We start from the raw sequence: 12,633 nt of genomic DNA, 5'->3' as shown, positions 1-12,633 counted from the left end.
ATGTCTAATATGAGCCTGGCTGAGGCGTTTTGGATTCGTTGGAGTTTTTTCTGGAGTTTAGCTGTAGTACCGGCGTAGAGGGTGTTTCCATAGTCCAGTCGACTCGTGACCAGAGCGTGGGTCACCGTTTTCCTAGTTTCGGTGGGGATCCAGCGAAATGTTTTTTTGAGCATGCGAAGAATGTTGAAGCAAGATGAAGAGACGGCGTTGACTTGTCTGTTCATCGAAAGTGAGGAATCCAGGATGACGCCCAGGTTCCGTGCGTGGTCTGTCGGGATGGGTGCTTTTCCAAGGGCTTGTGGCCACCAAGAGTCGTCCCATGCAGAGGGGGAGGTGCCTAAGATAAGGACTTCTGTTTTATCTGAGTCCTGTAATAGAATAAAAAATTAGCTAGCTATCGCGCCAAGAATTTTCAATTCTATTAAGGACACGGAGGCGAGGATTATCCCACCCGGTTATTACATGTGTTGTAATATTATGCCCACCCTGATATGTTCTGTTTGACAGACTTTACGGGCGTGTTTTCTCATTCTTTCAGGTTCTGAAAAGAAGATTGGACTGAATGTCTGGCGGTTTGATGGAATTCTTTCCAGTTGACTGTTCTTCCACGTTGGAGGCGATTCATGTTGGATCAAAGTTATTAATGGACTCATGTTCGTAGCAAAGAAAGAGGACTATATCCGGTGTTGCCTGGTTCTTATGGGCTATTACAGGAAGTGATGTGTGTTAGCATCATGGGAAATGTAGTTGTGTTTACATATACAACGTTTTCATTGGCTGCTGTGTTGTCCTTAATAGAATTGAAAATTCTTGGCGCGATAGCTAGCTAATTTTTTATTCTATTACAGGACCGGAGGCTTCGTATTATGCTCGTTTAACGCTCTTGAAACACTACAGAGGAAATATCACCCACCGGCTTGTAGTAAAACTGCTTGAAAGTGGATTTAGAAGACCAATCAGCTGAATGCATTATGTCTTGAATAGTACAACCTAACATAAAACTTTTGGACGCCATGGCGCCCCGAACAGAATGTGCCCCAAACACCTGGGTATCAATACCCGCTTCATGCACAATATATTTCAACCACCTGGCTATAGTAGCCGCAGTAACAGGCCTGAAAGGCTTCTGTAAGGCAATCAATAATTCCCATCAGAAGCGGACGCTCCCACGCTGCTCCCTACTCTACCTACAGACTGGTATCGTAGCGCTACTCCACAAGACTCGCTATTGCCTGACTGATGTTTAAAAATTATCGCAGCGCTAGATTGCGGGTTCAGTTTAATATTTGCTAAAACTTTCATATTTGCCATAGCAATTTGAATCGTAGCGCTAGATTGCCATAGAGCGCTCTTACACTATTGTTAATTGTGGATTGCTGCCTGTTTAAATCGTCTGTGCCTGATTGTGCCGGTGCCACTGGCATTTGCATCGCGCCCACTGTGTGTATACCCCTATCCTGTTTCAGTTTTTGGCTTGCAGCCATTTTGTTGTTGTTGTGCCCCCCTGGCCGGATATCCACCACGCACCCGCCTCCCAGCTGCTCCTCCCTCGCCCCGCCCCCTCCACTTTCCATACATGACAGATGCATTTGCGCGCAGCGTTCAGCGCAGCGGTCGCGCCGAAGGTGCGCCAAAGGTAAGCCCGTCTACGCCCGTCCGCGCCTGGACCGCGCCCAGGGCCAGACCCCCTGGTCCTCGCAAATCTCACTCCACCCGCATAACGTATGACGCTGTCTCTCTCGTTGCCCTTAACCCCGGTCACTCTCCGCTATGCTGCACAGCTACCCCAGGATACACCCATGGACCGTTGGCCTGCCACGCCTGCAAGGTCACCTGCATCAGAACCCACACCAAATCCACTTCCCCCAAACACAGCTCCAACATTAACCACCTGAAGTGCATCCTGCTGAACACCCGCTCGGTGCACAGACACGCCACTGAACTCTGGGATCTACTCGACACTACATCGCCGGACGTCGCCTTCCTTACTGAAACATGGATGAACGTCTCTTCAGCACCCGACATTGCCATAGCCATCCCAGACAATTACAAGATCATCCGAAAAGACCGCACCGTCCAAATAGGAGGAGGCATCGCTATCGTCCATAAGAACACCATCCGAATCACGACCAGCTCCGACGACAACCTCGCGGCCGCCGAACACCTTCACTTCCAGATCCACACCGACCCCAGAACCACACTTAGAGGCACCCTCATCTACAGACCGCCAGGAACCTGCACACAATTCAACGAAGACATCACTGACTTCATCAGCCCACATGCCCTCACCTCCGAGAACTACATCCTACTGGGAGACCTCAACTTCCACCTGGAAAATAAAAATGAGAGCAACACCACCACCCTTCTGGACAACCTGGCCAATCTTGGACTCAAACAACTTGTTGACACCCCCACCCACTTAGCCGGACACAAGCTCAACCCTATCTTCACCTCCAGCAAACACATCTCCTTCGATCACACCTCAGCTCTTCACTGGACGGACCACAGCTGCGTCCACTTCAGCTACAAAAAGACCACGACTCACAACCCCCCACAACCTATTCCTCGTAGAAACTGGAATAAAATCACCTCCAACCAACTCACCACATCGCTTAACCAAAACCCCCCTGCCATTTCATCAGACCCAAACCAAGCCGCCACCAAACTCACACAATGGATCACCCACAGCGCTGATGAATTAGCACCCTTGAAAAACCACCAGGTCAAACAAGGCAGCAAAAAGGCCCCCTTGTTCAACGAAGACCTTAAGAAATCCAAGAAGTTATGTTGCACCCTCGAGAAAACCTGGAGAAAAAACCAAACCACTGACAACCTGACCACCTTCAGGGACGCCACCCGCAAATACCACCAATTGATCCGATCCACCAAGAAATCAGCATTCAAGGATCGACTCGACAACAACGCCTACAACAGCAAGGAACTATTCAACATCGTCAAAGAATTTACAAACCCCACCGCCGGCACCAACGACATTACTCCCTCCCAAGACCTCTGCGACTCTTTATCCTCTTTCTTCCACAACAAAATCGCCGACATACATAACAGCTTTGAAAACCAGTCCGAAGAACAGTCCACTCCACCCGAAACCCGAACCAAAACAGCTCTCTCACAACCTTTGCGCCTGGAACCCAATCACTACTGAAGACACCATCCGCCTGATGAACTCCATCCACTCAGGTTCTCCAACCGACCCATGTCCCCACCACATCTTCAACAAAGCAGACTCCATCATCGCACCCCATCTCCGCGATGTCATCAACTGTTCCTTCAATTCCGCTACCTTCCCGGAAAGCTGGAAACATGCCGAACTCAGCGCCCTTCTGAAGAAACCCACAGCAGACCCCTCTGAACTTAAGAACTACCACCCCATCTCACTCCTCCCATTCCCTGCCAAAGTCATTGAGAAAGCCGTCAATAATCAGCTCGCCGCCTTCCTCGAATCCAACAATTCCCTCGACCCCTCACAGTCCGGCTTCCGAGCCAAACACAGCACCGAGACCGCCCTCATCGCTGCCACAGACGACATCCGAACACTACTGGACAACAGAGAAACAGTTGCCCTCATTCTACTTGACCTCTCCGCAGCCTTCGACACAGTCTGTCATAACACCCTCATACAACGCCTCAGCAATGTCGTAATACAAGGAAAAGCTTTGGACTGGATCACCTCGTTCCTCGCCGGAAGAACCCAGAGAGTCCGCCTGCCCCCATTCAAATCAGAAGCCACCGAAGTCATCTGCGGCGTACCACAAGGATCATCTCTCAGTCCCACACTCTTCAATGTTTACATGAGTCCCCTCGCATCCATCGTGCGACAACACAACCTCAACATCATCTCCTACGCAGATGACACCCAGCTGATCCTCTCCCTCACCAAAGACCCAAACACCGCCAAAACCAATCTACACGAAGGAATGAAAGAGGTAGCCGAATAGATGAAGAACAGCCGTTTAAAACTAAACTGGGACAAAACGGAAGTCCTCATCTTAGGATCATCCCCCTCTGCCCGGGACGACTCATGGTGGCCACCGGCCCTGGGTACAGCACCCATACCTACAGATCACGCACGTAACCTGGGCTTCATCCTGGACTCCTCCCTCTCGCTGACCAGACAAGTCAATGCCGTCTCATCTTCATGTTTCAACATCCTACGCATGCTCAAAAAAATCTTCCGTTGGATCCCCACCGAAACAAGAAAGACAGTCACCCACGCATTGGTCACCAGCCGACTGGATTATGGAAATACCCTCTACTCCGGAACCACAGCCAAACTACAGAAAAAACTCCAACGCATACAAAACGCCTCAGCCTGACTCATACTGGACATCCCCCGTCAAGCTCACATTTCCAGTCACCTGAAAGACCTCCACTGGCTCCCCGTCAACAAGAGAATAACGTTCCGTCTCCTCACCCACGCTCACAAGGCCCTCTACGACCTAGGACCCGAATGCCTCAACACACGACTTTCCTTCTACAAACCCACCCGCCAACTACGATCATCCAATCAAGCCCTCGCCGCAATTCTGCGCATCCACAGATCCACCATGGGAGGAAGATCCTTCTCCTACTTAGCGGCCAAAGCCTGCAATTCTCTCCCCACTCACCTCCGCCTTACTCAGAACCACCCCTCCTTCAGAAAGCAGCTAAAAACCTGGCTATTCGATAAATAATGCACCCACCATCCCTCAAGCGCCTTGAGACCCTCTGGGTGAGTAGTGGGCTATACAAATTACAGAACTTGAACTTGAGGTCTTACAAGTTTTGTACATTCTTCGTATGCTTTTAGGCAGTGAACCACACAAAGTTTAGAATTGCTAGGAAAAGCATAGTAATCAACACATCTAGACATGGTCTCAGTTCTGGCCGTTATATTAAAGGAAACCCCTTCTGGGGTAAATACTCTACCCGTAACATCCAGGGCCTTCACATCCGATGAACGACGACAGGCCGACAGACACAGTAACATTGCGAGTTTAGCTGAAAGTTGTTTCCTGGACAGAAGATCATTATGGGGCCAATTTGCCAGAAAATCAAGCACCTTAGAGACATCCCACAAGGACGTATATTTAGGCTTAGGAGGATTTGCCTATCAAAAACAACAAGGGCGCCCAAACGAATCTGATAAGCTGGTTTGTGTAACCACTTTTTCCTCTGTGTCTAGTAAGATAAAGAAAAGTATCAAAAAAAATTGGCACATCATCAATTCTGGAGACTTGTCCTTGGAAACACCTTTATTTGCTTTCAAACGCAATAAAAACTTAAGGGACCAGCTGGTTAGAGCAGCCCTGCCCCCATCTAAAATGGCCAATACTACCTTGCATGATCTTTGGTCACTTCCCCCTTTAAGGGGCCATTCTAAATGTGGCTCATGTGTGGTGTGTGATTTTTGCATTGAAAGTAAGGAATTTGTTTTTAAAGATATCAAAACTGTTTTGAATACTTTCACTAATTGTAACAGCTGCAATCTAATGTATGCAATTCTGTGCCCATGTGACATGATCTATGTTGGACAAACGAAGCAAAAGATCAAACTCAGGATATCCCAACATCGGAGCCGAATCAGGTGCAAAACTGCAAATGCTCCCCTTGTTGAACATTTTTTGGAAAAAGGACATTCGGAGAACCAAATTAAATGGACTGTGATCAGCCAAGTTACTCTACCACCCAGAGGAGGTGACTTGTCCAGGATGCTCAACAAAGAAGAACTCGAATGGATATTAAGGACTGACAGTCTGAATACGGGGCTTAATTTACAAGAAGACTGGACCAGTCTATTGTAATTGGGTCATTCATAATTCTGTTTTGATATATCTGTTTGAGTGCTCACACTGGTACTTTATTCACTCTGCGCTTCTGCAGGTTTCTCTCTGTATGGTTACACTCACTTAGACTCACTTAAGATGGCCGCCGCTTGTCCTACACTTATTTTCATGCCCATTGTGGCTGATTCTATCCACCTATCAGCTCTCACTTCCTACGTTAACTTCCTGCTCCCGTGTAAACCTCTGCCAATACCAGGGTACATACACGAAGCCTCCATTGCCGGTAAGTGCTACAAACGCTGGCGGCCGCCGGGTGTGCCTATACTTTCAGGTTGCCTCCCTAACCACACAGCTCCTGTTTCCTTCCCACCCCAGGCTCGTGGGATCGTGCCTTATTTTGGCGGATGATTAATTCCTCACTGCGGGATACTACACGGAAAACTGTGGTCGTTTTGGGGAACCTCCCAGCTGCCCAGTAGTGCTGACAGACCACTAACCTAATCCCCAATGCGGGCCGAGTCCATTTCTGCCATGTTTTAACGGGTAAGCCTCTGGCTACTTCTCCGTGTAATTTCCTATTCATGCCATTGCACGTTTATTTTATTGATTGTTCCCCTTTTTCCGCCAGTATTGTCCGGATCCCTGTGACTCGCCCACCTTCAGCCCTGGTACCTACTACACGGCTACCCACAGTGGTTGGTAAGCCACCCTCCGTCATTGTGCGAGTCCTTTCACTTGCCTTGCTTGCATACGGCTTAAACCTGTGGTTATTACTCCTTAGATGCCGTGGAATACCTCCTTATCTGGCCTCACGGAACTGCTTGAGTCCGTTTATCAGGTAGCCCTGCCAACTCCTTAGACCATCACTTATATAAACCTTTCACTTGGTAGCTCGTTTCACACCAATTGTGACCGCTCCGTAGATTTTCACTTTTGTTGATCACTCATGTCGATAATTCTTAGTCCACTGTGCTTATCATACCACTGCCTATGCCGCTGCCGATGGCTGCTCGTTCCACCTGCACTGCATTTCTCCGCGCATCATCGTGATGACTCGTGCACGCTAGTTTTGCATGTGACGGTTGATGTTTTTTGTAGACAATGTACTCTCATAGACACTCGCCGTAATTTCCTATGATTCCCACTTACAGGACTGCGCATGTGGTTAGATCATTGTTTCCCTTATGGAACTTTTAATTCACATTCACTGGATGTCACTTAAGATTTTTTGCTGTAAATTCTCTCTTGATGATATTTTCTATTCTTCCCTCCTTTTTCCTTAGGCTATTGTGTCCAAAACTCTTTAGGCATAATTCTTGTCCTGATGATGATCCCATGTATTATGTTTAAGGGATCGAAACGCCGTCGACTTGTTGAAACACCATATATTTAAATGTATACCAAATGTGATATGCGTATAATGGTGTAATTGAATTTCTGTCATTCTATCATTTTCAGAAATCGTTCACTCTTTGCCTAAAATCTCTCTTTTCTGTCTTTTTATTACCCTATCACTTAGCCAATTTGTAAGCGTGAGGGCACAGGCTTGTGTCTCACTCTTTTGAATGTAAGGTATTACTTTAATTACTTTTATTTGATAGTAAAGATTTGTGATCCCTGTCCGGCTGGACAAATCACCTTACTTAATATAGCTCCATTGTGTCTATATTTATTTTTCCTTGTACCTATTTATGTATGGGACCACTGTTGCTTGAGAAATTAGGAGGATTCGCGACACGAATCCCCTTCAAGAGTTTACAGACCATAGGATGCATACCTACCGGCTTACCATCGATATGGGAATGACCCGCCGAAATCGCGGAACGGAAGTTATTAACAGAGCGATAAGCTAACCCCTCCGAAGCTTTGGAAGAAAGGAAATTTATAATGCATAATACGAAGCCTCCGGTCCTGTAATAGAATGAGAAAAGAGCGCGCTCGGCGCTCTCTGAGGAATGTAGTTAATTATATGCAATAAATATAATTAAACTGTGCAACCACTGTGTCCTGTCATCCTTAGAAGAAGGACAACAACTATAGAACTTTGAAGAATGCAAGATACTTATAGTGACAGAATGTATTTACAATGATATATGCACAGATACATTATTGTGAATCCTCTGGACATTGGGGTAAAGTCCGCGCTAAATAGAAAGGCATAAAATACATAAACAAACAAATAGGCATGGGGGGGGGGGGGGCGCCCCTCATTTCTGCCCTGCCCCCTCTCACCTGCACTCCTGCTCCTGGCGTCCTCGTTGCTAGGCGGTAACCAGGGGTGTGACGTCACCAGCACGCGGCGCTTGCTTGTCCTTCTGCTCTGTTTACTGTTTACGTCACTAACGACGGACGCGTGGCCTTCTTCTGTGGCCGCCATCTTGGAATGGGCAGGCGCCTTCGCTGTCGGACGGGGGTACGAGCTCGGGCTCCCGCGGCTCTGCCCCGTGTGTCTGCACAGCGCAGGGCCTTCAGAGTGCGTCTCCGTGCACCAGCCTGGCACCGCCCACCTCTGCGAGTATCCCGCCCATAGAACTTTCACATCCTCTTCCAACATGGCGGCAGCTAACCGATCCACGAGTAGTCCCTAAGGGTGGGGCTTGTCTGCTGGGCGGGCTCCAGAGGCGGGGTTTGGTTGCTAGGACGACCTCTAGGGGCGGGGCTTAGTTGATAGGACGACATCCAGGGGCGGGGCTTAGTTGCCAGGCCCGCATCTAGGGGCGGGACTTGTTGCTAGGGCGGTCTCCAGGGCCTGGGCTTAGTTGATAGGACGACATCCAGGGGCGGGGCTTAGTTGATAGGACGACATCCAGGGGCGGGGCTTAGTTGCCAGGGCCGCATCCAGGGGCGGGGCTTGTTACTAGGGCGGTCTCCAGGGGGGTGCTTGGCTGCCACGGCCGAATCCAGGGGCGGGGCTTGTTGCTAGGGCGGTCTCCAGGGGCGGGGCTTAGTTGCCACGGCCGCGTCCAGGGGGCGGGGCTTGTTGCAAGACGGTCTCCAAGGGCGTGGCTTGTTGCTAGGGCGGTCTCCATGGGCGCTCGTCCATTGGCGCTGCCGGATTCACAGATGGGAGGAGCGCCGGGCAGTGGTAAGCGCCGCCCCTCGGTGGCTTGTGTCCTGTGGTGAGGCCCTGACCTTTCCCAAGAGGCACCGGCCCTTTCTTCTGGTTTTCAGGGTCTGTGAGGCCCCCACCTATGCCCCTCCCAGTCCAGGCTATAGCCCCGCCCACTGCTCCCACCAATGCCCCTCCCAGTCCAGGCTACAGCCCTGCCCACTGCCCCCACCTATGCCCCTCCCAGTCCAGGCTACAGCCCCGCCCACTGCTCCCACCTATGCCCCTCCCAGTCCAGGCTATAGCCCCGCCCACTGCTCCCACCTATGCCCCTCCCAGTCCAGGCTATAGCCCCGCCCACTGCTCCCACCTATGCCCCTCCCAGTCCAGGCTATAGCCCCGCCCACTGCCCCCACCTATGCCCCTCCCAGTCCAGGCTACAGCCCTGCCCACTGCCCCCACCTATGCCCCTCCCAGTCCAGGCTACAGCCCCGCCCACTGCTCCCACCTATGCCCCTCCCAGTCCAGGCTATAGCCCCGCCCACTGCTCCCACCTATGCCCCTCCCAGTCCAGGCTACAGCCCTGCCCACTGCCCCCACCTATGCCCCTCCCAGTCCAGGCTATAGCCCCACCTATGCCCCTCCCAGGCTATAGACCCGCCCACTGCCCCCACCTATGCCCCTCCCAGTCCAGGCTACAGCCCCGGCCACTGCTCCCACCTATCCCTTTCGCTGTCCAGGCTATAGCCCCGCCCACTGCTCCCACCTATGCCCCTCCCAGTACGGCTATAGTCCCACCCACTGCCCCCACCTATGCCCCTCCCAGTCCAGGCTCTAACCCCGCCCACTGCCCCCACCTATGCCCCTCCCAGTCCAGGCTACAGCCCTGCCCACTGCCCCCACCTATGCCCCTCCCAGTCCAGGCTATAGCCCCGCCCACTGCTCCCACCTATGCCCCTCCCAGTCCAGGCTATAGCCCCGCCCACTGCTCCCACCTATGCCTCACCCAGTCCAGGCTATAGCCCCGCCCACTGCCCCCACCTATGCCCCTCCCAGTCCAGGCTACAGCCCTGCCCACTGCCCCCACCTATGCCCCTCCCAGTCCAGGCTATAGCCCCGCCCACTGTCCCACCTATGCCCCTCCCAGTCCAGGCTATAGACCCGCCCACTGCCCCCTCCTATGCCCCTCCCAGTCCAGGCTATAGCCCCACCTATGCCCCTCCCAGGCTATAGACCCGCCCACTGCCCCCACCTATGCCCCTCCCAGTCCAGGCTACAGCCCCGCCCACTGCTCCCACCTATGCCTCTCCCAGTCCAGGCTATAGCCCCGCCCACTGCCCCCACCTATGCCCCTCCCAGTCCAGGCTACAGCCCTGCCCACTGCCCCCACCTATGCCCCTCCCAGTCCAGGCTATAGCCCCACCCACTTCCAGCATCTGCAGGAAAGACCCTCATCACTACTCTTTTTTTTCCAAGATGAATTATTGTAATGCCTTGTTTCTCAATGCCCAGGAAAGGTCTTAAATAAGCTTCAATCCATCCAAAATGCGGCAGCTAGAGTTCTCCGCGGCATCCCCAAATTCAATTCCACCTCCGCGGCCATATGTCAGCTTCACTGGCTGCGGGTCAGAAATCGGATCAAGTTCAAAGCACTTTGTATTGCTTACAAGGCCATTCATAACTCAGGTCCCCGGTTCCTAAAGAATGCTTTTCGTATTCACATTCCCAGCAGACCCCTTCGTTCATCCTCCACCTGTCTCCTACCAGTTCCACAAACTAAAACAGCCTCCTGGGGTGACAGACGGTTCCTAGTGGCTACTCCTAAACTTTGGAATACCCTTCCCCTTTCGATCAAAACCAGCCCTACTCTCACAATCTTCAGGAAGAAACTGAAAACCTGGCTTTTTAATCAGTGATTCCTCTTCAGCGTCGCTGTACCCAAATTATAATCCTATGCGCCGAGACACCTCAGGGTAGTTGCGCGCAATACAAATCACATAAACATAAACATAAACATTTGACTATGCCCCTCCCCTTGCTGGCATAGCTGCTGCCACTGGTGCTTACTCTCTTCTCTCTGCTGACCTAGCCCCTCCTATTGTTGGTTGTAATTCTCACCCCCTTCGTTGCCCCCCCCCCACCACCACAACTCAGCCCTTGTTTCGCTGACTATAAATTCAAACTGTTGACCTAGCCCCTCCTACTGCTGACATGAGCGCTCCCACTGCTGGCTCTCTACCCCTCCCACCAATGCCCAGGTCCCTCCCGCTGTTGTTTAACTGTGTTTTTTAGGTCTCGCGCCTAGCGTTGCAGTGCTCGACCTCTTGTAGGGGGTTTGAAAACGAACCTAGGAATCGCACACTCTTGTGCATGTGCTTTTCTCTTTGGCCCACACAATTGCCCTTTGCATGCGTATTTTTTACAAAGACAGCATGCATTTGGCCAAAGGCGGCCGCATTGTTCCGCCCATGGCCTATTGCTGTCGTTCACCCGCCCCGGCCACCATGTGGTTTCAATTATCGTGCCCAGACACAGGTGCGATAATTGGAACCAGATGCCTCGCTGTGGCGCGCGCGCGCCCACCACTCTGTTTAGGACCTTTGCCCTGAGTCCACCTAAAGTGCGGATGATTGCTCTTGTGATATGGTTGGCTCTGCATCTGCCTTGTGGGTTGCTGTGCATCTGTGGTTCTCTTAAATGGTAACTTTCATCTTTGTGCCTGTGCTCCTAGGAGATTGCCCCATCTCATATGGACCGCAAGGGGCTGAAAAGCTTCAAAATCTCACGTGTGAGCCTCGGCTGAGGACCGAATCCATTCTCATACCTGCAGTAGGTTCATTGCAGCCCACCGCTCCCCACGTGATCGTGCTCATAGCTGCTTTTATAGTAAGGCTTGACAACGGCAGAATGTTTGGTGTAGCTGCGCACACTGAAGCTGGTTAGGTTTGTTTTGTTTCAACTGCTGCTGTAAGCATTCGAAGTTCTCTGTACATTTGTATGCCCTGAAAGTAACTGTATTTCAATGGTTTCTCCAAAAGCAGCCTGATGACAATTTAAGACCTCCAAATATTAGAGGACATGACCACTTACTATTTTAACCCCAGTGTCTAGATTGGATACTTGGAGAACGTCTATTTCTGGTCTCGTAACCTAAGGCTAGTAGGTGGGGTCGGGGTTAAAAATACGGGCAGGTTTCTGCGCATGCGTGCAGCGCGCCAACTTCTGCAGTAGAAGTGGTAGGACAGTGGCGTGTAAGCGCCTCTATGAAAGAGACGCCATATGCTACGTAAGAAAAAGTAAGGCGGTAGAGACCGGTGGAACTTCACATAAACAAGACCGTCTTAATTCTTAGGATAGGTGGACTATGCTTACCAGAAGGCACTGGGGTGTAACAGCACAGATGGGTTGAATACTAATCTCTCTCGTTTTCTACTACAACCTTTGGGCTCTCAGTTGTTGCACGACTGCATGCTACGTTGTGAGAGTTGCGAGAGTTGTGAGAGTTGCTTGCCCGTTGTGAAGGCATATTGTGTTGGAAAGTTGTGTGCCTCCCCCGCCCTCTGTGCTGAGTCTCTTTCACAGCCCTCTGACTTCAGGGATGGGGCGGTTCTTAAAGTCCTTTGTACACCCCAGCAGCACAACCAGTCAGTATCACCTTAAGGGAAATCGACAGCACGAAAACAAGGCTCTCGGGAACATAAAACTAACACAACGTATTTACGCAGTTACGCAGCGCAACAGAAGGAAAACAGCTGTCATGTTGAGTTGATCGTTATTTTATGATGACATTGTGTACAACGC

The 12,633-nt window shown here is 51.0% G+C and overlaps 1 protein-coding gene across 4 annotated transcripts in view; it reads right to left on the bottom strand.

Moving 5' to 3' along the window:
• The window catches only part of TTC16 (tetratricopeptide repeat domain 16), a 589,702-nt gene extending 581,550 nt beyond the window's left edge, over nucleotides 1–8,152 (bottom strand). For 2 of the 4 annotated variants that reach the window (XM_086924936.1, XM_086924940.1), the window contains exon 1: nucleotides 8,016–8,149. The gene's annotated coding sequence lies outside the window, so the exon portion shown is untranslated. Of the gene's footprint in view, nucleotides 1–8,015 lie in introns of all 4 variants that reach the window. The other 2 variants (XM_086924937.1, XM_086924938.1) reach the window with 2 other exon arrangements.
• Between the last annotated feature and the right edge of the window lie 4,481 nt (nucleotides 8,153–12,633).

Source organism: Lissotriton vulgaris, chromosome 5 (genome assembly GCF_964263255.1).
Source record: "Lissotriton vulgaris chromosome 5, aLisVul1.2, whole genome shotgun sequence".
Taxonomy (NCBI): domain Eukaryota; kingdom Metazoa; phylum Chordata; class Amphibia; order Caudata; family Salamandridae; genus Lissotriton; species Lissotriton vulgaris.
The sequence above is the reverse complement of the archived record's forward strand: the minus strand, read 5'-3'. Positions and strand labels throughout refer to the sequence as shown.